At 40.6% G+C, this 26,150-nt stretch overlaps 1 long non-coding RNA gene across 2 annotated transcripts in view; it reads left to right on the top strand.

The window, feature by feature from the left end:
• Positions 1-13,416: 13,416 nt before the first annotated feature.
• The window catches only part of LOC102291156, a 60,329-nt gene continuing 47,595 nt past the window's right edge, over positions 13,417-26,150 (top strand). Inside the window, exons 1-5 of one of the 2 annotated variants that reach the window (XR_006055078.1) lie at positions 13,419-13,525; positions 15,493-15,643; positions 16,189-16,248; positions 25,508-25,613; positions 26,075-26,149. This is a non-coding gene — a long non-coding RNA (uncharacterized LOC102291156). Of the gene's footprint in view, positions 13,526-15,492; positions 15,644-16,188; positions 16,249-25,507; position 26,150 lie in introns of both variants that reach the window. The other variant, XR_006055077.1, reaches the window with a different exon arrangement.

The raw sequence follows: 26,150 nt of genomic DNA, 5'->3' as shown, positions 1-26,150 counted from the left end.
ACAGTCAGCATATCTGACAGGCACGTATTTCTCTTTTATGGTGAAATAATGTTGAGATCGGCGGAAAGATTTTAAATTGGCTGGTGGCTTCTCACATGCCGATCTTTATGAAAATGTGCAGCACATGAAATCTTTTATATTGCCGTGAGCTTTATTGATGGCTTTTCCAATAAAGTCTGCTGTTATTGTAAATATGACAGGCCTACTCTGCACTTCTCAGAGATGTTTTTTAAAAGGGAGTGGCTCATACACACACACATGAACATACACACACACACAAACCCTTTTCATTGTAAAGGCAGTGTCGGCTGTCCACATATAATAGATGAAATTCTATAAAGGTTTCTCGTGTGAGTGCGTGGGTGCATCGCCGTGTTGGGGTGTATCCATATTTTCGACAACAAGCAGTTGCTTGTTTGCGGCTCCACGGTGCATTGTACTTATTAAAGTCAGTAAGAAAGGAGTCTTTGTCACAGCCATCATCTAAACCCAGTCACACGGACCATCTTGTGCCAGAGAGCCCAACTCATTTTTACCACTGCATTCCTGGGCTGTTTGGTAAGCCCATGGGGGTCCTTTTCCCTTCTCTCCACCTCCCTCCCTACACCTCTCGTCTACATTCTTCATTCCATCTTTGTTTGAGTCCTAATGGGTACATTAGTTTTACATGCAAACTTGCCTTCACCCTTTAAACTGCCCAGTTTAAAAGGTGGCCAGCAGCTTTCAACAGTTGTCCTGACTTCACTGCCAGCCCTAATCAGAGTGTTGGAGGCAGAAGGTGGCAAAGATCGTTTCTTTCATTTTCTCAAATGAGATCATCTTTGCTGTTTTCGCCACTTATTTACTTTTAAAGTCACCAGAAGAAACATATTAAGTGAAACAGAACTTAAGCTAGTAGTGCTTTAGTCATTTTTTTTTTTTTTTGTGTTGCTCCCCACATCGTTTTAATGGCAGGCAAACAAACAATCCATTCACGGGATGCCCAGACTTCCCCAAGAAACTAGACTGTATGTTTATACATTCCTTCTATTTGCGAGGCTATTTGTGGTTGCGTTATTCCAATATTCCATGTTTCACTGTCTCCTGTTGTCTCTCTCAAACATTTTCCAGGTTTTCTCACTCCTAGTCTTCTCCTTCTCTTCCCTGCATCATGTCTGTCTCTTGCCTCAACACTGTTATTTTCTATAATATAAGATTGTTTAGTTAAGAAGTTAGAAGTTTTAATAGTCTTTTCATTACTGCCATCTGCAGCTTTTAGACTTGGAATAAATTATTTTCTTTAAAGATACAGTCCCTGCTTTTTAGCTTTAAAATGTGGGGAAGTGAAATGCTTCCTTACAAATGAAGTAGAAGAGCACTCACACCACGAAAAACAAAACAAAAACAAAAACAAGCACACAAAAGCAAACCAAAGTAGAGATGGGAATCGAAAAGAATTTAGGGATTCTAATTCCCTTATCGATTCTTGCTGGCTCCAGTTTGAGCGTTAGTATCATCGCTAAGCAGCATATCAAAGACATATTTGTGCAAATTAATTGTATACTGTGTGGTCAAATGTTTGTGCATATTGGAGGCATTTCTCCCCTCTCTTTGTTGTGCACACACACACAAATATTAGGGTCAAGAAGTCATACGTTTTTAATGGGCGCAACCCACACACTCAACCATGCTCCTCAACCCACAAATGCATTTTTCTTATAAACGTGGCAAAATGTAAAGGGAAATACACAGGCTCTCCAACAGTATAAGATTTATTGTCAAGAAGCATTTATACAACAAGGAACTAATCTCCCAAACATAAAAGTTTATGTGATTTAACTTAAAATGTATTATTATTATATTTCAAATTTTACATTGCGTTATTTGCTTTGATTGATCTGTATCATTCAGCCCTCTCGGTTTCCTGAAAGTTGGCCAAATAGTGACTCAGTTGTAGCCTGAGTCATAATACGTCTTTGTATACACACACCCTGCAAATTGCACTTTCTTGAGCTCACACCTTACCAGTAATAGATCTTCATATAATCACATAAGTAGTGTAGTACACCACAAGGCAACTATAGGTCATTTGGTATTTTTGTAGTTTGGGACTCGTGTTGTTATATTAACCAATTTCTGTGTATGTATAATAACAAATGCATCCATTGTGCAGGGACTAATGAGATGAATGCAGCTTTTAAACTGGATAACGTGCATCAGACACCACATATTCTGCAATTTAGCATAAAGAATAACTTCAGCATAAATTACAAAAGGACTATTCTCAAGTTTAATCCAGGTTTTTAAGGCCATAATCCTCTCTGAAGTGATGATGAGCTCATTCTGCACTCAGACATGGTAGGATGGTGGCAGGGACACATATTGCTTGTAAAGCATCAGCCTTACACAAAGGGAACATTGTTTTATTTTTCACCCAGCTTTAGTCATTCATAGTCATAATATTTAGTATTTATAATGGCCAGATTTGGCCAAAGATTTAGATAAGTTGATCCTGTTTTTAAGATTACTATCCCAGTTCCTGGATTTCTCTATCATAGACTTTATTAGATTCATCTCCTTTACAGCCAAACCTAGTCATCGGGATTAACTCAATTCTTGAGGCCTAACTCCTGCCTCAGCATGCCAATCATTTGGTCAGGCCCGGACATATATGGCAAGAGGCTTTGTGACTCGATTCTCTCTTGTGTGTCTTGGCAGTGTGTTCTTCTTTGTATTATCTGTTATACCAACCGGCCTTTTCTTCTTTTGCAACTCATCAAAATTTAGGGGCGACTGTGGCTCAGGGGGTTGGGAAGCGCATCTGTAACCGGAAGGTCGCCAGTTCGATCCCTGGGTGATGGCCAGAGGGGCTGATGGCGCGATATGGCAGTCTGCCCCAGGGCAGCTGTGGCTACGACTGTAGCTTGCCTCCACCAGTGTGTGAGAGTGAATGAATAGTGGAATTGTAAAGCGCTATATAAATGCAATCCATCATCAAAATTAGACACCAGAAAAATGGATAAACATTGACTGGACTGATGAGTCTTGGTTTCTGCTGCAGCAGATCGTGTGATCAGAATTTGACATGAACAACATAAAAGGATGGCTCCATCTTTCCCCTTCAGGTAGGTGATGATGTGCAGTGGAGAGTTTTTGGGTCTCTTAATAATACAAATTTAGTGTAATCTGAATACCACAATCTCCCCGAGTTCTGCTGCTGACCAAGCCCATCTGTTTATGACCACTGAGTAGCACACGCACCATGCCATGAAGCTCAGATCATCTCAAACTGGTCTTTGAACATACTCAAAAAACCTACCGACCACATCACCTTAGGTTATATTATTTCCAGCACCTTGTTGAAATTTAGGGCACTTCTTGTCAGGCAACCTTCTAATGTGTTTTTCATGGCTGAAGATAAAGAAAAAGAAAACATGCCCATTTAATATTACCATCGTTATTTAAAAAGTACTTACATTACTAAAGAACATATGACTATGTTTGACTTGCGCTCAACTGGGATTGTTGACTTACTGGCCTTTGGTGACGAACCAAATTTTGTTTTATTTGGATAGAAGTGGCATAAAAGTAAACGATATAATCTCAGTGAACTTTAAAGCCAACATCACTGCATCATAACAGCCTCTTTATTTGACAGTTACTATTGTGTTAGTTATCTAAGGGTTTTTTTTTTAAACTCAAGAGTCAACGTCCTTTGCCAGGTACATGTTACTATAAAATGTTAACGTTCGGGCTGATTTGTTAAAACAACATGTTTGATTTTCTTAGTTTCGCAGTTTACCTGAAGAAAGTCCCACCCCTTCTTTTCTCGTCACAAAACCTGTTTGCACAGACTACAGAGAAATCTTTCAAAGCTGAACACTCTTGGGATATTGCTTTCTTTGTTATTTTAATAAAGCATTTCAAAGCAGGCCTCCAAGACTGTGAATGCACATTCTGTACTGCAATAAGTGAGTTGTTGTGCTTCTTTGAGTTGCGGAAACACAGAGTCACTTGGTTCCCTTGACTCTGCAGGTGCTCCGAGTACATTTCATAAACACCTGCTGGGAGTGAGAGTGTATGAAACTCTGTGACCGGTCAGAGCTTGAAAGTGTTTGACTGGGTTAGCCCTAAAAAACAGGTTGTGCTGTCTATTAGCCACTTAGGTAACTTTGAGGCAAATAAGTTATATTTAAAAACATTTACCATGACCAGTGGAGCAGTTCTCTGTGGTCCTTGAGAGCCATAATTCTTTACAACACATTTGACATTTCCTTGACCGTATTAGTCAGGGGTGCTTGAAATGTTTCCGAGGACAGGCTAACTATCTGCTTGAGTTCCTGGATTGACTGCAATGACAGCACCAGCCCTAACCTCAGCATCAACCCTTCAACAGTTTACAGAGTGAGAGGAGTGAGCGAGCTGACCCAAACTTCCCAGGATGAGAAAACTTTAAATCTAAATGTTATTCTTCTAGGTCCTCAAAGGATACATTGTGTAGGGATCCAGAAGGACATACCAGGCAGTGAAAGAGCCTCTTTCTTGTTTTCTGCCCATTGGCCCCCTCCCAGTCTCTCCGGGGCGGCCTGTCTCTCTCTGACAACAGCTGCTTGCTGCCTGTGGAGGCCGGGGGTGAGCGGCGCAGCTCCAGACATCTGTAGGCCCTGAGTTTGGGCCGCCTAGGTCTCTCTTTCTTTTTCACATACACATACATTGGAGCCCACAGTCTGCCCAGCACAAAGGACCACATTCATCCCTCTCATACAGTCTCTACTGGTGAAGAGGCTGTCTGAAGCTCCCAAGCTCTCACTCTTTTTTTTCTCCTCGCGTCTGTATCTCCTGTCATTTTCTCAGATATTTCACCATTTTCAAACTCTGTCTCCATTCCTTTATTGAGCTGAACTTTCTTCATTTTCTCTATGTGACTTACATAATCACTGAGCATTATGAGCTGTGAATGGCAATGGAGGCTACAGGTTGGCAAGTAGTAAGGCGTATTCTCCATTTTGGGAATTATAGCTACCTGTCTTTTGCTTTCAGTGATGTTAACGTGAGGTGTGTCCGAGAAATATGTTGTGGGAAAACATGCATATGTCTTTGTGCATCTATCTTTGTGAATTTTACCTCCAAGAATAGGCATTCCAGTCAGGAGGACTGCCGACTTAGTTCACAAAAGGATACTGAGAGAGGCCAGGCCGAACAGAGATCCTTTGTACAGAATGAATGTGGCCATGAAAAGTTTGGGAACAGCGTGGTTCGAGAAACATCTAAAAGTTGCTTTCAAAAAGCTCCACTGGTAGGAAACCATCTACGTTTAGGTTTTAGACGTCACGGTTGGCCACATATTGCCTTTGACAAAGTCCGTGACTCTATAGAACACACACATTGTGTTTCCCAGAACATAAATTTTAAAAAAAGTACAGAATCATTATATAACGATCATAGCGAATTTATATATATATTTGGCAGTTCAACTGAGCACCAAACTAAATGTCAGATTTTAATGGTGTGTCACAATATACTGATATTATAAGATCATACTATGATGGTCATAACACATGTTTGTGTCCATGTTTGTAGTAATATATAAGTCAGCGTTCTCCCAGTACAATCCAAAGTATGTTTGCGGTGGCTCAGCAAATTGTCTGGCAGTGACAGCGATTAGATGACACATTGTTCAATGGCACACTCTGTTTAAACCTCGTGATTATCCCTGCGTCTGTCTTGCTAAGCTGCCCTCAAGCAACACAATGATTCCTGACCACTTCACTGCATACTGTCAGGTGGCTGACAGATTTTGGTTGCAAAATCTGTCAGCCACCTGAACAGGTTGCTTTCTAGGCAGTGTGTTTTGCAGCCTGTCCCAGTTTTGTTAATATATCCCTCTGGACCTAATAAATGAATTCCTTTCATAAAGTTATTTCTCCCGACTTTTCATTTGAACATTTTTTGAGGGTCTAAGCTATTGTATTTTCTGTGTTATTATTGGACTTGCGGAAACATAAAACTTGTTCTCAAAATTCCCGTTTTACTTCCTCATGTCCTCAGTTTTCATTTTTAACAAATGAACCATTGATCTCTTGGGAGCTGCTAATAATACCATGAAGCAAAGGGTAAACTCTGTTACAGTTTTACTATTAGATTATTTGTAAAGGAGACTGAAAGCTAATGTCTTTGTGCCATGTTCCCTCAAACCATTCCCATTAGGTTCAGATGATAAAATGACTTTGCGGTTGTTCTTTAGTTGACCTTTGGGTGGCAGATGATTATCTTTCCTCCAGTCCCTCACTATTGCTGTTTAGCGCTACTTATTTGCATTTGCATTTGATGACACCAGAAACCATCACTTGTTTACAAGTGCATGAGGCACTGACCTGCCTAGATTTCCCATCCTCTGTTTTTATCACTTCCTCACTGGCTAACTACACATACAGTAAAGTACTTAAATGTGCCAAATGTAAATCTATATTTATGTTTCAGCCTGTGTCATTTTGAATAGAAATTATGATGACATGCAGAAGCCACACACAAATTTGTGAATAATTTGCTGACTGTGGTCGTAAAACACGACACTGACCAGAGTGCATGGTTTACATCAGCATGTTCTGATATCTCCATAAACTTTGTTTTTAACCTCAGTCATATCCCGCAGGTCCACAGTAAAATCCATCTAAGCTCTACACAGTCAACCACACATTCATGCTCGCACTCATACACACAGTTGGTGGAAAGCACAGCTTGCCTGCTCATCTGCTTTTGATTACTGATGACATGAGTAATGCCAAATGGGAGATATGGATCTCATTCGTCTGCAGACAAAGCCTTATTCATTGGCAGAAGGCTCAGATGTGGGAAGACAGTTTCTGTAACTTGGACTCAAGCCGGTCTTGTCCTTCAGGGTCTCATTTTATGTGAACAGCGGGGACGACCACATGTGTAAGAGTACATCAGACGCTATGTTGTATTCTTGTCTGAGGAGAGTAGAAAGTGGATTTGTTTTCCATTAGATAGTGCTGATAATGAAACCAGAGTTAATCTGGCATCTTATTGATCTAAGGGAATAATGTCAGATATTTTTAATCAAGCTGAAAATCAGGCACATTTTGTAAGTGAAAAAAGAAAGAAAGGAGATTCTTCAAAGGCACTGGCCCGTAGATCTTGGAGGCATTAAATAATTGTCTATATTATCTGCTGATGTACTTACAACCATTCTTTGCAGTTAGCGTGCAACAAGCGTGTGTGCTTTGGATCTCCTGCAGCATACCAGTAAGCTTTTTATCCATATTTTTTATCCATTCTTGTTTGCTAATGATCTGTTTGGCCAGCGAGATATGTTCTAACCAAATGTCAGTGCGTGGCTGCAGAGATGGAAAGGTGATGGCACACCTTGAGAGGTCCGGCAACCTGCTGATGACAGCTTAACCCTTTTTTTTCTAACTGCTTTCTGTGTGACTAAAGAGGAAAAAATCAACGAGCGCCAGTGCTTGGATAAAACCTTAGGCTCCACCAAAGATGACTAATAATTCAAACAGTCACAAAAACTGGGCACAAACGTACGCTCTTTACAGTTTAAAACAGCAGCTATCAGATCAGTAGAAGAGTTGTTGTAAAGCGCTTTACTTCAGTTATCTCTGGTTCATAGGTTCACATTTGAATTGTGGTACAGTAGCTAAATGATAAATGTTGGTTAATTAAATACAAGAAATGACCGAAGTCTAGCGCATTTTTCAATTTTACTTTTATTCCAAGCATCGATTCTGTTTCAATTCTTTAATTGGAGATTGTTTTTACAGTGTGCATTTGTAGTGTAGTTTGCTAAGACTGGAGATGCAGTCATCATTTAGAGTTTGTTGACCTTTAGTCCAACTACAAGCTCATGAAACAAGGCACTCCTGTATGATTGTCCAGTGTCTTTTCACTAAATAATCCCCACAGTTAAACTGCATTTGCGCTCTATATTTCTGTCTCTCTCACTATGGCTCCTTTCACCTCATTTCTGCTTTAACCCAGAAAACAGTCAGCTTGCCAGTACATATAATAAAATGTAATGGTGGCAGTTACGATATTACATGCACATTTGTTAGGCGATAAATGGACATTGGCACATTCATTTCAGACCTGTGAGGCATTATTGATTGTAATGTGTAACTCAAAGATATTCCATTCTTTCCCAGAAACGTACAAAACAAATTTAAGTAACACATGACTCTGTTTTTACTGGCTTGATAGGTCCTGATCAACAAAGCCAACAAAAGCTATCAGGCGTACTTGTTTACATACAATAGGAAGGGCTTACTTAGTTTTTTCCACTGTAGTATGTTTTCTCATGCAATGCACCATGTCATATCCTTCTAAGGCATAACAATTTCCGTCTCCCAAACAAAACATGCTAGCGCTTGCATTGTGAAGTAACGTGGGAGCAAGTGATCTTTTGTCTTTGACACCATTGTAAATGAAAATCTGTTTGTTCTACTTGATGTCACTCAAGCATAATGCTTTCCCTGTGTCAAGCACACTTTGACATTTTGCTATTTAAACATAATGAAAGAGACTAAAGTAACCTTAGCTAGCGCAGTATAGTTGCTAACTTCTAATTAAATGAGTTAGGTATCCCTGCAGCTACTTTAGTTTATGCTCCAGTAGCAAATTCAGTTATATAGTAGCCTTAGTTAATGTTAACTGCATCATACAGTTTTTAACTTGTTTTTATATTACACTTCACAATGCACCAGATTTCTATGACATCTAATGCTGATAGTAGGCCCACAGTTGTAAAGGCCTTGTGCTTGCAAATGTGTCTCATCCACAGTTCAGTTGCAAGTAAGACTTTTGCCCATTTCTACTTCTAGTCCTTTAATCACAGCAGATGTATTAGACTACATTCTTTTTCAAAATCGACCTGACTATAATACTTATCCACACAATCAGTTTGACAACAACTATGACAGATAGGCATGTAAAACAAGGATCGCATTGTGCGATGATGACACATTCTAAAACTGAAAGAGACTCGTGAGATGAAAACACCTCACTGTATATATGTGAAAGGTTTCTATTTGAAATATCAAATCTTTGAAAAAACGTGAGGAAGTAGATAAAAAATTATGAAAAAATATTTTGCACTCTTTGTTGCTGGAAAGTCTGTGACTTTCTCTCTTGGCATATATATATATATATATATATATATATATATATATATATATATATATATATATATATATATATATATATATGTGGACTACTTCCACTCCTGTTTCCGTCTTAACCACATGAACCTGTAGTGCATCGATGCAAAAAAGATCGACTACCACGCCACCCGGTTTTTCTGTAATCTCCAAAAACAAGCAAATGTTTCGGGCTTTACTCTCCTGGGCGCTCCCCTCCTTCTGCACCGCATGGAGCAGGGTTCATTTGAAAGCCACTGTTTGTTAAGGCTTTAGCGGTTAGTAAGTGCTTCCTTTGTTTGGTGGGAGCATAGAGACGGGGGTTAATATCTCCCAGAGAGCACATACAAAGAAGGCCTTCAGCTTCCCTGGCCGGAGAGGGGTGGCTAGATGAATGAGGCATGGTCGTGGGGCAAAGGTGCCAGGGAGGGCACGGGAGGGTGGGGAAGTGCAGGGGGCAGGAGGCAGGCAGAGTCCAGCAGGTCACAGGGGTATTAGAACACTGCAGGGGGTCTGAGATGCTGCAGGCTGCTAGAGAATAAAAGGAGCGAAGTCTCAGTTTGGGCAGTGACTCTTGATTCAGACAAGACACTAGGCTGAAATTACCATCAGAGTCCATTTGGTCTAAAACAACCAGACCAGTCAGCAACTTTGTGATTATGACATTTTGACATTCTTCCTCTTTTTGTCTAGATTATAAAAGCTTTATGTACAGTAGTAAAAGTTTGATGACATTATGCATTAGCTCTATTTAAACTATGTTATTTGTGTGATTGCCCTGTCCAAATGCGAAAGGTGGTAGGGCAGTATCTGTGCAGTTGCATCAAAAATGCCTTTGATACCATTTGACTACACTCGGAACAGTGTGTAAGGGCCACATCCCTCTGAGAAACATAGATGTATATGTAAGAAGAGTTGCTAATGAGGAAACTAGGGATTATCACTATTTAGAGCAGGGGTGTGTAATTAATTTTTCCAAGGGGCCACATGAGAAAATGGGGATGTTGTGGAGGGCCTCATCAATAAGCTTATGAAGTGATTCAATTAAAATTGCACAGAACTGAGTTTCTGGTGCAGCCCCCCACAACAGCCCACCCCTGCTTTAGAGGAAGACAGATAAACTAAAAATGTAAATAAATGCAGTTAAGCCATCATGTGACAACTTATTGAATTAGGAGTTATAATACTGTAATTAATATGTAAGCTTAAAACTTGTCAAGCTCTTGGTTTACATGTTCTTGCAATGTTTCCTCTGCTGCCCAGCGCCCCCGCCCATCTTCCCAGAGCTAATCTAGAATCTGTATCCATATGTGTATTTTGGTGCTCCGTTCAACACGAGTGCAGTTTCCCAATAGAGTCTGATTGTGAAGGCTCAGTGTTGCATGATGGAGAACAATGGGATTTCTGTAGTAGTTTTGGATCAGATTCTATTTCATGGGAATTGGTGTGTACTTTGGATTGCTACATGTGTTGGCGTGGGTCATGATACAGATACAAATGGTGGGGGGGACTTGGCTGTAGGGGATGAGAAGTATTTTGAACTAGGATTTGGCAGAAATAAACTTTTCCAGGTATTGATGTACGAGGAAACACAACTCTAATTATTTCTGTTGTTTGTTCAACAAGAACAGGAAGTCTATCAAATGTGCGTGTTAATAATTACATATAATGTATTCCAGAGTTCCTCAGAACAATCTTTCTTTTTTAGTTTCACTTCCTTGTTAGACGTGTTGCTAGGCTGCATATCTTGTGTTGGTTTGAAATTATGCTCACAGTGTGTCAGTGAGGGCTGCTTGTGAGGATCTTTTTTGATGTCTCCTTCTCCTCTTCTCCGTCACAAACTCATTGAGAAGAGAGAGAGGGAGATCTGTCTCACTGAGCTCAGTATTCCCACGGAACTCCGACTGGATTCATGCTGCGTCTCAGCCAAACCAATGGTCCCTTTGTGCCTGTCCATCCTAGATTCTCTCTCCTCTACACACTGCCCTCTCTGTACCCTATAGTCCATGACCAACTATTGCCTCTCTTCCTGCTTCACACCCATAACCACTTCAGCAAATCTCAACAAGTTCACTACCCACCTTTGTCTGCAGGCTGGTTAATCTCAAGCTATGATTTTGAAGTATAGAGGTGTGCTTATTATACAATCAATATTATACTAACTAAAATACAGCTGCAAACACACACTCACTGGCCACTTCATTAAATACACCTTGCTAATACCAGGATGGACCACCTTTTCCCCCATAATGGACTTAATTCTTAACTCTGATCCTATTAACGTTTTTACCTGTTTACCTGGGTCCCCCAAGAATAATTCAGAAGTAGTCATAAGAGCCGAATAATAACAATAGCAAAACACATTTCTTCTCAAAGTCTTATTAGTTATGTAATTGGTGTCATTTAAAGAAAGAAATTATTGTTGTTACAAGTAATTTGCATAATTTATTAAATAAAACAAAGTTTTCTTTCATATAACTTGCAACTTTTCAAACATGTGCTCCACATTATCACTGTTTAGCATACTTTATTCTGTTATCACTTTGTTTTTCAGTCAGTTCAAGTTAATATTATTTGTGCTGTATATATATATGATGAAGTTGCTAAGAGTCATTTTGATCACTCAATTTGATCCCATGATAAAGTAAGTGAAATAAACAACCTAGAGCTCTAAGGCAGACCAAATGATCGAGCATCTCAAAGGCAGAGCTCAGGCGCACTTTAGAGGAAGCTCATTTCTGCCGCTTGTATCTGTGATCTCACTCTTGTCTGTGACCTGGAGTGGGCACTCTACCCGGTGGATTGCCCACCCTGTTCTGGCTGAGAACTATAGCCTCAGATTAGGAGTTGCTGATTTCCATCACATTCATTTCACACACAGCTGCAAACCAGTGTAAAATGGGGGGGGCTCAATTAAGCCATGGGACCAAATCTCTCCAAACAGCAGAGATGGGATCCTGAGACCATAGACACCACACTCGAAACTTTGGCTGTCCTTATTAATTCTGTTCATAGATAATAACAAATTGATGAAAAGCACAAAACTATCTCTCCGATCAGACTTCTTGCTGGCAGTGCAAACCAAGCTCTCACTAAAGCTGTACAGGGACCAGCAACAACTAAAACAAGTAAAGCAAGTCAGGTTTTTACAAGAAACAGAAGTAATTATACTGTAAGAAATGTAGAGTGTACGTAATTTTAAGTGCTGCATTAAACTTTCCTTGTAATTTAGCAGAAAAACAAACAGTATTTCCACATCTTACATTATGGAACCATGCCATAACTTCCAGGGATTGTACAGTAAAGGAGACACAAACTGAGGTTGAGAGTCAACAACGTGCATTCCTCAGAGACCTTGGTCGGTACTGACATGACAGCATCACAGATTTTATGGAGAAACAATTTTGAGCTTTGCGACCTGCTGTGTTATTCTGCTGGACACAGAGTTATCAGTACATTGTGGTTATAGAGGAACAGTACTCAGAAAGTCTTTGGTATTTTTAAGATTCTCCTTCTTACTTTGAAGTCTCTCCATATACATCTGATCTTCTGCACATCGCCACTCCCAGTGTACTCTGAGATTCTAGGGGTTGAGGGGTTGAGGTCATTTTTACCTAAAACTCAGCCCTTTCTAAAATGTCATACCTCAAAAATAGATACACTTATTGTGAAGAAAATAAAAGTATCCCATAACCATATAACACATGATGAGTCTGGATATGGAATGTTATGACAACTTCACTCATTGGCAAAGGCGAGGCAGTATTTCTGTTAATGAATTTCTTTTAATTAAAATAGCAGTCTGTAAATGGTCTTTTTGCATCATCAACATCCCCATTAACATAATCACTTTGCCATTTATGGAGTCAGTTGTCAACAAGTGTTCAACTTAAAGAGTGATTTCCACCAGGTGTGGTTACTTGTGTGTTCAGCACATCATGCTGTCTGACAGTATACAATCTAGGACAGCTAATGAGGTCTTAGCTGTAATTTTAAGGCTACCTGAAAAGTAACAAAAGTTGCAAACGGTCATTTAGCATGTTTCATAAGAAGATTTTCCTATTTTTATGTAGTTGCATTGGCTAAATATTCATTCATATTTAGGATCATTGTCCTGCTGAATGAGGAAATGTTTTCAGGGCATTTTTGTGAATTTGTGTACATAGAATATTCTTCAATTGCACTCATGCTATTTAAAAAGGTATGCATCTGACCAACCATCAAACAAGCTTTCAGCCACAATGTGAAGACGATTGAAACCTGACATTACATTTCCTTATTTCCACATAGGAATACACCCCAAAAAAGCAATCAGGATTGGAAATTGATCACAGAAACCTTAACTGGAATGCCTCCAAAAGCTATTATTTCATCTAAGAAAGGTAAACATGTTGACTTATGTTTTAGTCCTCAGCCAGCTAGTTTTTTTCCTCTCTTTCTTGCTATTTCCTGTTACTGCTAGACATTTTTTCCCATCCCATTTTTTTTTCCGGGTCACTACAGCGGCATTTTCCCCCCAATGAGCTCATCCAGTCTTCACAGCTTTATGTGTGGTGTTGAGTTCTGATTCAAAGCAGGTCTGTGAAAGAATAATATTGCTCTGTTTAATCCCCTTCTCCACCTCTGCACATTCTCCATCCTACAGAACCATAGGAGTGTGCCAACAATAGCACCCCTCCCTTCTTCCTTCACTCCCCGCCACCTACTCTGCTCTCTCCCAGATAAAGTCAGCGGAATGGGTGGCAGGTGTTTGGGTAAAACACCATGTCCACGGGATAGGAAGTATGGGCATGACTTGGCTCAAAAGAATTCAAGTATTGTGGACCAAATGGGAATGTGTATGCAGACAGATACATTGCTGTCATCTGCAAATTACTTACTGTTAAGTTTCAATTCTAGAAACACCATATTAAAATATATCACAAGTGTGAATATTCCATTAGAAAAAAAACGTGTTGAAAGGTATCACTGGGCTTTGACTGTTTTGCTTAGCTAAATTAATTTCCTCCAGGTGCGCTAGTGGAGCTCGGCAAGAGAAGCATGGAGTTCTTTGTTTTCAAAATCTGTTCAACTGCACTTTTACAGCAATAGCAGCACCGCTCCAGGTTCACTTAAGTTTGGCAAAGCCCTAAAAGATCGACTGTGACAAGAGAACAGACCATTTGTCACCTGTTGCTGCTCTGAGTCACGATCCAGTCTGCATCAGTGCTGAGCCCATTACACATGCCGTCTAACAACAGTTACGTGTTGTTTACTTTTGCTTTTAATAGAATGGCATTGAGAATAAGTGACATCTGTGCAACCTCGGTTTCAGATAAAACAATCGCATAAAGATGCTCTTTGGATTAAAAGGCTTTTACAGTTTCCCTTCATTCACATTGTTCGAATGTCCTGGCACTGTGAAACGGAACAGTTTGCGCTTCACTGTCATAGGGAAAACCCAGCATAGCTCGAGAATGAAGTGAACTGTTTTGAAAAAAACAGACTCACACGCTCTTTTCCCCTTTAGTTTGATGAATATTCTTTCTCAGGATCATTTTTCATCTGATACAAAGACTTAGGTTTGTCAGAGACTCCAAGGTCTGTGATGTCATTGTTTTTGTGGTCAAGAAAAGAAAGGGGAAATGAGGAGAGTGAGTTCACCATGACCTGTGCTTGTCCTGGAGCCTAATACTTTGGTTGGGGGTTTGGGGCTGGGAGACAGGGAGAGGGGTCAGCCCTGGCAGCATCATGCTCTACTCAGCTCTTGGCTCTTTCATCACAGATTAGTCATGATCCATGTTACCTAAAAGAAGAACTCTTGATGCCTTTCGGTTTTTTCTCCTTACTTCACTTCCAAGTCTGTGCTTTCCCACTTGCAGAGCTTGATCTCTTGATCCAAGTTTGCCATTTCAACTACTTTACTACTTTACCCTCCGTCAGATTTGAAGGTGTTGTGAGAATATGGAGATTGACCACAGCTGGAGGAGTAGGCTAAGGTTTTGGGAGATAACAAGAGTATGTGGACATTAGCTGGATTTACAGAGTTGAAATTTAAGGAGGGCATGGCCTTTTGTCCAGTGATTATATTCATCGTGTTTGTACAACTGTCAGGAATGTTTATGAGGATTCCACTAATCTGCTAAATCTCTGTTAGTATTGTACTCTTACTGATGCACACCCAGGCACAAACACTCACAGAGTCACACACCTTTTACTCATACCTGCTACCATCAACAACATAACAGCCGTTACCTTTTGTTTTACCCCCCATCCCTCCTGTCTTTCCCTTCTCACCCTATTGCTTTCCTTTGCTTTCCTCTGCTCTCTGCCTTTCCGTGACTTGCTGTCATTAATCTTCCCTCACTAGGGGCAGAAACTTGACTGTGTGCCAGGAAGCGTTCATACAAAGCCAAGACAGCGATCCAAAAACAGAGCCGCTTTTCTTGTTTCCAGAGCACCACGAAGCTCACACTCATGCTGCCGCGGCCCTCGGGGCAGCACTTCTCCACACAGCAGCTGTAAGTGCCCTTAAACATTCACACCGAGCTTAACAATATTTCTGTATACACATGCAGGTTGCCACGTATGAGGTGCATACCTTTTTGTCACAGTCACTCATGATTCTTTTAATCCATGTCCATTGTGATGAGTATGATTTTGGTTCTATGCATTTCTCAGTCAAATATTTCAGCAGACTTTGTCCACTGATGCACTTCGATCTATGTCCTTTTTTTTGCTTCACTCATCTGTACTTGTAATCATAATTTACCTTCAGCCACCAGGAAGGGAAAATAATTATAGCTACTCCAAGAACATGAGTCAACTTCTGTTGACATTTCAGTGTGATGTTATCAAACTCTGCACACCTATATAACATAATAACAGGTTTACAGGAATGAACACTCAATGCAAAAATGCAATAACTTCTCAGCATAGTCCTACAATAATAATTAAGCTTTATTCAACATCTCGTGTTTAATGCTTGATCCCTGCATATTCGGTTGTTTGCATTTATATTTAAGATTAAAATGAGTATGCCTTATTTTTGTTCTGTATTTTTCAGCCAGTGATGACCAGTCTGGGAGGTGAGCCAGAGTTCACCTGGCTGACTGGGGTTTAGTAGGTAAACCAATCCTTGACATCATCCTCAGTGTGTTGGCAGCAGACTCTGGACTTTGTGTCACAGGTGGTAATTGTGCATTGCAATGCTTGGGAGAAGAATGAGTTGTAATTTCAATGTTTGCCCCTAATAAAAATGCAGATCCTTCACCATCATAAAGAGCTACTGTGAGGTTTATAGTCCATTGTAAGCACTATAAATGCCAGCCAGTAGAAAGAGGTGAGACACCTAATGTTTGTTCTGCGTGTGTGTGTCTAATATATATTGTATATCAGTGGCTTACTCTCGCTTATGTATACATCATCCCTTTCTTTATTAATTTATTACAACCCAAACCTCTAAACCTACACCCACTGATTCCTAAATTATTGTGAGTGATGATACAGTGATCTCCACATTTAAGAAAAGGGGCCACCAGCAGTGGATGTGTTGCAGTATCTCATCTTTCAAAAGTAGTGCCCCATTCAGCCCCTATAAACCACACACACACCAAAACACACGCATACTTTACTTCTTAGAATATATCATCCAACCTTTACAACCCACCACCACATACTACTTAACTTGCCCACTTCTCTTTACCCTTAGATCTGTTTTCCCCTCAAACCCACATTATCTCGCAATATGGTTGCGCAGTTAAGTGCTGAGGGTGTATTTCAGACTGTGGGAAATATATACAATGCTGCCACAGATAGGGTTTAGTTGTGCTTTGGCCCTGGTGTTATGTTTCTCTTAAAGTGTCTTTTTCTCTAACACTTTGATAGCTATCTGAAAGACAGGATTTTATAAGTTTAGAGTTCATAAAAACAAAGACACATTCATTTTATATGCAGATGCACAACATCGCTAAGGTTGATGTAGACAGGGTCTGTTATCTTATGAGTCAGAAGTGTCGCTTTGTTCTTTTGTTGTATTTAAATTTGACGTGCATCGGTGGATTAATTCATTCTTTTTAAACTCTCTCCGGACTTTGAATGTGCTAAAAAACACTTATTTCAAGAACGACTACAGCATAAAATCTATTTCAAGCACGTTGAAAGCTGCCGTGGACTCTTTCTCTGTTGGGGTTCTGAATATAGATTTAAGGGGCATACGTGTTAAAGGCACATAATGGTTTAAACAGAAATCAGGGGACACTGTATCTACCCAGGGGGAGGGAGAGTATGCTTTTACTCGTGGACTGTGATGATCCTCATGTGTGCACTGAGTCGTATACAGTAAGCGTGATATATCACACAAATTATTGCTACTTGACTTCTTAAATGCAAAGATAACACAAACCCTATGTAATTATTTCTTGAAAGGTGGGCTTGCAAATGAAAACCTTCAAATTGTTCAAACAGAACTTCCTTCTCTCTGTGTTTCATCTCTTCTGGCTAAAGCCAACAGTCAGTCACTCATATTTCCCTGTATTTGCCTGCAGGGAGAACACATTAACCTGCCTCTGCTGTCACGCTAGCTTACAGTTGTGTGAGTCAGCGTCAGCAAGTGAAATTGGACCTCGGCATACCATTCTCACACATCAAAGGCGCATGCTAAAGTGACTCCATACGCTGAGCCTCCGTGGCATGGTGTACACAGGACTCAAAAGAACCAGTCGGGAAAGAAAACAAAATGTTCTGAGGTCATTCAGTTTGCGGGAACCAAAAGGGGACAAGGGTGACAAAATAAGAGCTAAAGCTAATTATACTGATACAGTAAATCATAGTAAATGTTTACTTTTATTTTGAAGTGGTTGTTAAGATATATTTACGATTCAGAGCAAGAGGCCATGTTCCTTTTAAATCAGTAATGCGAAATATAGTATAAGAAAGTGGTGATTATGTCATAACAAAAATGAAATATGGCTTTCTAATTTTTGGTAGTTGGAAATCAACTCTTTTTTGGGTTTTTTTTTTTCTGAAAATATGCACCAATGATGACAATCACAACACACTTTTTGCTTTTTATTGTTGATTATTTTTTTGTATTCAGAGGTGCTTTGCCAATGTGCTTCTTTTCTTCTGCTGGAGCGTGCCAGAAAGCAGTCATTATCGTCCAACACAACCCTGTTATTAGATGACTGGCTTGTGGGGAAGACTGTTTGCAAACAGCTGCCTGACGTGACCAGAGAGAAAGTGACACAGACAAACAAGACAGCAACAGAACACCCTGAAATTTGCCTTTGTGACAGCTTTCTCTATTAATAAAACATTGGAAAAAGTAGAAGTGCAGCACTCACCAAATTTAACAAAAAAAGAGAGAACTTTGATAGCAGCTTTCATTTGCGTGACTTTCTGTCAAAATTGCATTAGCCTTCTAACTTCTCAAAAAAGCACAGTTTGTATTATTGGCTAATTTTATGGATACATACTGAAATATTTCCCACATGATGCGGGTAATGAAAGGGAACAATGGTTCCTTGAGGTGCCATGTGGTACACATTTACAGAGAAAACTTGTTTCACTGTTTAGTTACCACTTTGTTGGTCTCCCTCCAAGCACACCTTGGGGTGTGAAGAAGGACAATACAGCCCTTTCACAGCTCTGACCCAACCATCACACCTATCCAGGACGGGGACAAAAGCAATTGTTCGCAATGAAAGCAGAGAGAGAGACAGAAATGAACTCAATATGAAACAATGGACTCAGATGGCAAAAAATATTACACAGTTTAAGTTACAGGAAAGGTGGTGGATTGTAAAAATGTGTGGGAAATTGAGAATTTCTGATATTTTCCTTTAGAGTGTTTGTGCCGTATTCAGTGGTCCAGTGACAAGCAGCTGTGGCTGTAAGAAATATCAATTTAGTCCCCTGCACCAATTGCTTCATATCCCCTATCAAACAACCCCTTTGTGTCACTGTTTCGTCCAAGCACAGTGAAACAGTGAGCTGCATTGACGAGATGCAGACAGATTATCTTGTTTGAATGGCTTTTCCAGAGCAGCAGAAAGGCCAGAACAACAATAGGTAACTTGTTGTAGGCACAACAAATCTAATATTCATTTAACATAGCCTTGTTGTACGCTACCCGTGGGGGCTGCTCAAGCTGGTACAGTAACTGTTTGTATTTGCATAATACACTTCACCTCTGCAGGGCTACTAATTGGGCTGGTTGGAGGGAGCCAAAAGCCCCTGATGAAAGAGAGCAGCAGGCACAGTGATCGCAGGAGACAACAATGAAGGGATTGAAATAATTTCTTTTGTGGCTGTATGGGACTGTCTTTTCCTCTCTGACAGTCTGACTTTCCCAAATACAAAAAAGAGCAGACAGGGGTTCACAGGGCACTAAGGTGGTGCAGTGGTTAGCACTGTTGCCTCACAGCATGAAGGTCCCGGGATCAAATTCACCTGTTGCCTGCGGCTGTTCTGTGTGAAGCTTGTGGGTTCTTCCTGGATATGTTTGCCTCCTCCCAAAGCCGTAGCCATGCATGGGGTTGTTTAACTGGTCATTCTAAATTGAGCGTAGGTGTCAGTGTGATTGGTTGTGTGGTCCAGGGTGCACCCCACCTTTTACTGCTATGACAGCAGTAAAATGCTGCGATGCTGAATTGGATCAGGAGAAAAAAAACTGATAGATGGAGGCAGGACTCATGTATTACATTTATTTATCAATTAATCTGAGAGAATCCTGAATCTTTGTTCATATATGATCTAAGCATACTGGAGAACAGCGATGTGTATATGCAGTTGTCTCTCATGTGTGAACTTTGCAAGCACTTTTGGGTTTGTTACTACGCAGCATGTGAGTATGTGTACAGACATGCACGTTTGTGTGGGTTTCGCATTGTGTGTGTGTGTGTGTGTGTGTCCTTGACATGATAAAACGATTCTCCTTTTCTCTTGCATTCATTTTCAGTGATTTCAGCTCTATTTGATGCTGCTAACATTGGCACAGAGGTTTTGGTTTTCCCCTGCTTAGCCATGACGGTCATTAATCATGGATCTTCGTGTATCGGAACCTGACAGGACTTTTCATAGCTTCACAGTTTGTGGTGAAGTGCAGCTCAAAGGAAGTGCGTGACTGAGGTTGGCAGTAGTACTAGAGCTTGAGTCTGCAGACCAGATTTCGACTTGTTTTATTACCTTCCCCAGGAGTTTAAGTGTTGGATCATAATCATTCACGCACACACCAATAAATATTTTGGAAGTTATTCACACATATTTTTGTATGTCAGTAAAAGCTGTACCAAAACTATGTACAACACCTGAAACAGAAAATTGAAGGTTACACAAGTTGAAAGCGGTTAAAACAGTATAATCTCTTTCTGATTTAAATCAGTGAGAAATCCTTTTTTTCCCCCCTTTTCTCATATTTTGGATTGTCAGATCATATCACGATGGTGGTGCTCAGTAGCATTGCCACCTCACAGAAAGCAGGCTCTGGGCTGTGTTTTCATTTTCCCCTCACTGACCGTACACACTTTTTAAGTTAATCTAAACTGTCAGTAGATGTGGTTTTCTGTCTCTCTTTTATCCCTATGATGGGCTGGAAACGTATCCAGGGTGTACCCCCACCAATGCAGATTATTTTCTAGTGTGCCAAAGGTAATTTTGTTGGTATCGATATTACCAGAAGTGACAGCAGAGCTGGCATGTTCTCATCTTATGAGTCTGTGACAAAATGCGGTTCTTGGAGCACCGACTATCGTGGAAACTAGCAGAAAGGCAGTTTTGCGTAACCTGGCTGGCAAGCTTTAGCATATGGTGCCAACTCTAAGGGATGCAGTCATGGGATGTGACATGCATGTAGTTGGCAATGAAATATTAAATATTAAGTGCTTGTATATTACTATCTAACCTTAGATAAATTCTTGAAAGCTGCAGGCAGAACCATCTAAGAGCCTAGACTACTCTCAGGAGGATCTTGGGGTTTTGTGTCTTGCCCAAGTAAACTTCAACACACCAACCCCGTGTTTATCGGTCTCCGGTATCTGAGACTTTGTTGTGGCCAGTGTGATTCCAGGAGGAATTCTAGTTTTGATTCTGGCAACATTAACTTGAATTAAAAAAGCAAATTTACTGAAATAAGTCTTGTTGGTTTTGTCCATAACTTTGAATTGAATTGAATCTTAATTTTGAACATGTTAAAAAAGAAATACAAGCACATAGAAATAAAAAAGAGACAAACTTCATGTAATGTAACACAATATTGCAGGACAAACTGGTTAAAAAAAACAAATACAACAAACAGGAAGGAACAACACAGACAAAGGAGACGAACGTTCAGTAACAAAAAACGTGTGTGTAAAGTGTTTGTGAAACTGAATGTTCAGAGTCAATCAGATATTCAACCAGTTTCTCGAGCAACAGAAGGAAACTTCATGTCCTCTATAGGAAACAGGTGCTGAGTCAGTGAGGAGAGGAATTTCAGAAGAATGGGGAGGGAAAGGTAGCGTGTCAGAGGGTGCATGAGCGAGAGACTGAGAATGAGAGGTGTGTGGTAAGTGTGTGTAAAAGAGAGTGTGAGTAAGCCTTGGAGCTGAGGAAAGAACAAGGGGAGGAGACTCTCCGGGGATTGCGTGCGGACATCAAATGTTTACCTGTAACAAAGAGAAAGGGGAAGGTGTAGAAGGCAAAAAAGGAGAGGAAAAAAAGGCCGTGGTTTACAGGGGTGGGCGGGGACCCAAAGCCTAAAGCATGAGCTTCGCACGCAACTTAACAATACTACCTTTATGAAGACTGTATTTCATTAGTCAGTGAGCACACACACACTCACATGAGATAGCGTTGGTGTTATACATGCCCACAAGCACACACCGACACAAGTCGAGGAATTTAACAGGAATAGATAAGTGGTGGCATTTACACTGCAGCTCTCCTTGTCACACAATGGAAAAGGTTAAGGAAGATCAAAGGCACTTAGATTATTTTAAGGCAAACATGGGCTTTTTTTAACAACAAATGGGACAAAATAACTGATGCCATCTGTGGAACAGCTGGAGTTTCTGTTTGGCAGAGATATTTACTTGCGACTGTCCAAGCTCAACTCAGAACTTCTCAAAGCAGATGTTTAGCATTCCCACACATTCCAGACCCTCCCCATAGTTACCGTGTTCATTTCTTTCCCTCTATAATTGCCCAACAAATCACAACAAAATGAGAGACAGCTTTCTCTCAATCTGCAATCTACAGTATGTGCATGACTCTCCGTGTCAAAATTGCCTTATCTGCAACGAGAATAAAAAGGCTGGAAAAACATGGGTTGGCGTAGAACTGATAATAGATTACTATCAACAGTCACGTCATGTATTTACATTGTGTGCTCTCAATTATAGACCCTTAAAGTGACACCTCTGAATAATCTCTCTACGAATAATATTCACACCTATTAAGACATGTTTTTTTTTCTTTTTTTTTTACCATTTATATTATTATGACAGTGTGTTGTATATTCCCCTTCATAATACTGCACATACAAAATATCCTCAACACAATTAGAACTTTTACAAAATCCAACATTTCAACTTTTTGGATATAAAAAAATCTGTCAGTCACTGCTCTGATTGGCAACTTGCGTGTAAAAGGCAGAGTTGTTGGGATTTAGCTCAGGGCGCCTGCGGTCAGCGCAATATGTGTACTGTAAATAATTTGGCTGTGTATCTCGTGTGATTGTGTGAGCAGGGAGGGAGAGACGGGCAAGCGAGCTACGCACACACTGGGATCAGGGCTTCCTCTCCTGCGAGTATCAGCAGTCAGAGCGCAAGGTACAATAGGGAGCATTGTTCACCTGGCAGGCCCCTGCTTGCCGACTCCCCCTCCATACCTGAGCACAGAGACAGGTGTATTTCTCCTAGTCACGCATAGCCCTGCCACACTCCCAGCTGCCTACACACTGCTTGCCACCAAAATCTACCCCCCTGACCCCTCCCCACACACACAGACATTTAGAAAAGCATCCAGAGGAAAAATTTTAAAAAAGGCTTCATATGCTTATTCTCCAACTAGAGGTGTTAACTTACTCATAGTATTTCCCCTATTTGAACAATTTTAGCCTCACCTTCATTTTTTCCTGTTTAAAATTTTAAACTTCATGAGGGCTCTTTGTAGAGTCACCAAGCCAGAACTCATGCTCCTTGAAATGCATGCACAGGTATGCAGCTGCATGCTCCTTGGTGCTTAGTGTGTTCATAATTAGAGCTATAAATTTAGGTTTTTATAGACTAAGGTTTGCTCTTTGACATAGAAACCCAATAAACCAAGACACCTGCAATGGTCAAACTATGCTACACGCCAGCAAGGGTGTGTTTCTCCGAATAAATTCCGCCTGTGTCCAGTGAAAGACTGAATGAGTCATATAGGCTACATGTCAGTGGTTCTGTAAGCCTAGTCCAGGCCAAAAGTTCATTTAATTTCTCCTCAAGTGAGAAAACTTGGTTGGGTAAACACTGGAACTCCAGTTACAGTTTGACATCTTAATGCAAGATGAGATGGGAAAGGCTTGAGCGAACTGATTTACCAAAATCTTTACGGTTAGCATCAATCAAATGAGGGGGTTTGAGGGGGATTGTGCCATTGATTACATGGTTTTCTTTGAAAGGCTCTCTCTTCCATAGATCTGACTCCCTAAGGTGCTGGAAGGAATCCAGCTCTATCAGTCTCATAGCACAAGAGGATTAGCTCTTTATCCTGGGTGATTCTATAGAAAAGAGGTACACGCCACATTGTGTCTCATTATGTAAAACTGGTGAAAGCCATTTTTAGTTTCACATGAGAAATTTTCACCCACTTCAGTGAGAAACCTTGCCTTGACCTCTGTTTTGCTACACTTTGCCCATTCCCACAGGCGTGCCAAAAAAAAAAAAAAAACAGACGGAAATCTGCATGTTGGCTGTATGTGAAATTACATGAGCTGCCAACATGGAATCTAACCTCATGTTTCCTGGCTGATGTTTACCCAATTAATTCCCAGGCGGATGTAGAAGTAATAACACTCATGAGAAGTGGGAAAGTGAAAAAATAAAGAACGGAAACCTAAGCAGACTAGCAATTTTGTGGTTACCAGAGAAACAGCATATAGTTATTGGGAAATATGTGTCATTGTGTCATCCACCCTGTTATTTCTGTAAGGTCATTACCATCCTTCCCCCTGTCCCCACCTGTGATTCAGCTTATATCCCTCTATAAGAGCAGAGGTATGGCCTTCAGTAATGTCTCTCTTTCAGTCTCATAGGCTCTTCTGCTGAAGCTTAGGTACTCAGGGTCACATAAGGAAACATTTGTTCCCAGTCTGGTTGAATAGAGCCTTGTGTTGGAAGTAGTCAAAGAGATACAAGGGGATAGGACATCCAAACAGTCCAACACAAGGGCTCTGCTCTGAAGCCCCTCTCTGTCTGAGCTGGGCCAGTAATGAATGTGCTCTAGTCTTAATCACTCTCAGAGCACACACTGGAGATATGACTGACTCAATTGTCCTCGTCTCTATGTTTTCTACGTTGAAAGCAGAAGGTCATGAGGGTCATCGCTTTCAGTAAATATTAGATTTGTTTCACCCACTCCAGGTGATGGCGGTCTCGCTTGGCTCCTTTGCCAGTAGATTTCCACATATCATAAGTTTTACACTTGCACGACTGTCTGTGGGTGTACAGTCAGTCTCGTTTCCTCTGGATTTTTTTTAATGCATTCCTCCTTTTTCCTCCCATCTGTGTGAGAAGCATTCAGCATGGGTTTGTGCTCCCTGGATATGATTATCCTTGTCACACCAATCTGGAAAAGATTTGTGTGCACATTAGCACATACCTACAGACGCATGCTGGCGTGAGTGGAGACACGGTGTAGGAGGATGCACACAAGTGAGCATAAACACATTTGCAGGCTGTTGCACAAACAACCTGGAAATCCCACCCGCGCATGCTTTAAGGGGCACACTGAGAAGCAATGCATTTTCATTTGATTTAATACTGCTGTTCAGCTGGCTGCTGGCTTAACATGAAAGCTGGCACACTGTGTTTACATTCATCACTTTGTTTTGGATAAGGGATAAACACCTCTTAATTACCCCATGGCAGATAATTGCCTCAACTAATACTTTAATTCAGTCTTGATTAATGATTAATGAGCTACGAGAAAGATTGTGGAAGAAGCGAGGTCGACACAGTGAACCAGATTAAAAAAGTGCAACCCTCCTTTTCTTTCTTTTTTCCTTTCTTCCTTTTTTTAAAGGAAAGAAAAAAAAAACCTTCACACTGCAGCGGTGGCTTAGGAATGTGAGACAGGAATGCTGTTGAGTTACTATAAAGGGGGTTTGATCACTGAAAACAATGTCTTTGTGTTTTCGTCCCCAGCGCTAGTCACGCAATGCTGTGTGCGCAAACCTCCAGCAACTTTTCAACCCCTGCACACAAGAAAGCCATCAAGTACCTGCAATTGACAGAATCGCGTGCAATTCAGGTACTCCTGGACTGGACTGGATCGCAGCCAAAAGAACAAAGTAAAAAGTGGAATGGAACCGTGCCAGGCCCTGTGTGAATAGGAGTAATGTATGAGGAACGAAAGTATAATAAAGACTGATATAACTTCTACGTGAATATACTTTTTTATTTATTCATGGTTTTTCCCCTTTGGTTTAGGTCAGAGTTTATCAGCTTTACTCCCTTAATCCCAGCTTTGTTGTCACTTGTATCCTCTCTGCTGTGTTTTAGTCATAAACGCTTCATCCGAGTACTTCTTAAATATGATGAAGTAAAAAAACACAACAAAATCACAAATAACAGCAAACATGCATGCAAGCTTTGACTCCACAGTCCACAGTAGAACAGAGAAGAAATGTCCAGCTTTACTTAGCTTCAGCTTATTATAACTAAGTGGGCTCTGTTCTGATTTTGATCTGTGCTCCATTCCCGTGAATCCAGGCCTTGTTTTGAAGTTTGAGAGCGTGATCCCGGCAATACAAGCAAGCCTGGAGGTGGTTAGGACATGAAAGTGAGG

The sequence above is a fragment of the Haplochromis burtoni genome, unplaced genomic scaffold, assembly GCF_018398535.1.
Source record: "Haplochromis burtoni strain Fernald_Lab_line unplaced genomic scaffold, NCSU_Asbu1 Contig_209, whole genome shotgun sequence".
In the NCBI taxonomy this organism is placed as follows: domain Eukaryota; kingdom Metazoa; phylum Chordata; class Actinopteri; order Cichliformes; family Cichlidae; genus Haplochromis; species Haplochromis burtoni.
This window is presented reverse-complemented; position numbering and strand designations above follow the sequence as displayed.